The following is a 572-nucleotide window of genomic DNA, read 5'->3' as shown; positions in this document are numbered from 1 at the left end:
ATATACTTAAATGATATATTTTTTTTTAATCAAAACAATTATGCATGTGACGGATTTTCTATGACAACTCATAAGTGTTTGCATGTATTACATATCATCCGCATTTTGCTTGTAAATAGTATGTTGTGTGCATGACTGGTCTTCTTCATCAGCTCGTAGGTACTTGCATTTATTGTATGGTGGCCGCTTTTGCTAGTAAAGGATTAATGTGTTATACCGGTCCAGCCGGTCTATACGGGATCGGCCCAAGCAAAGAGAGGCGGAAGTCTTCGCCTCCTGTACGTGACGATCAAGTCGCCCAGTTCAGAGGAACTAGTTAGAAAGATTTAAGGAGAAGATTATGAGAGAAATTTGAATGTTGGAACTGTTTAGAGATTTTCTTTTGAATTGTATGCATTAAATAGTTTGTTTTCCCATGGTTAGGGCATCTTGAATTTGACTGAAATTTGAGATCTCTTAGGTTTAGGGTTTTGGGCTCTAGCAGCGTCTAGAGATTTGGGAGTGGCTTTATGGTGCAGAATGTTTGACATTAAAATAGAAGCATAATATTAAGTTAAGTGTTGCAGAGATGA

The sequence above is a fragment of the Dendrobium catenatum genome, unplaced genomic scaffold (genome assembly GCF_001605985.2).
Source record: "Dendrobium catenatum unplaced genomic scaffold, ASM160598v2 fragScaff_scaffold_156, whole genome shotgun sequence".
Classification (NCBI taxonomy): domain Eukaryota; kingdom Viridiplantae; phylum Streptophyta; class Magnoliopsida; order Asparagales; family Orchidaceae; genus Dendrobium; species Dendrobium catenatum.
Note: the sequence above shows the minus strand (reverse complement) of the source record.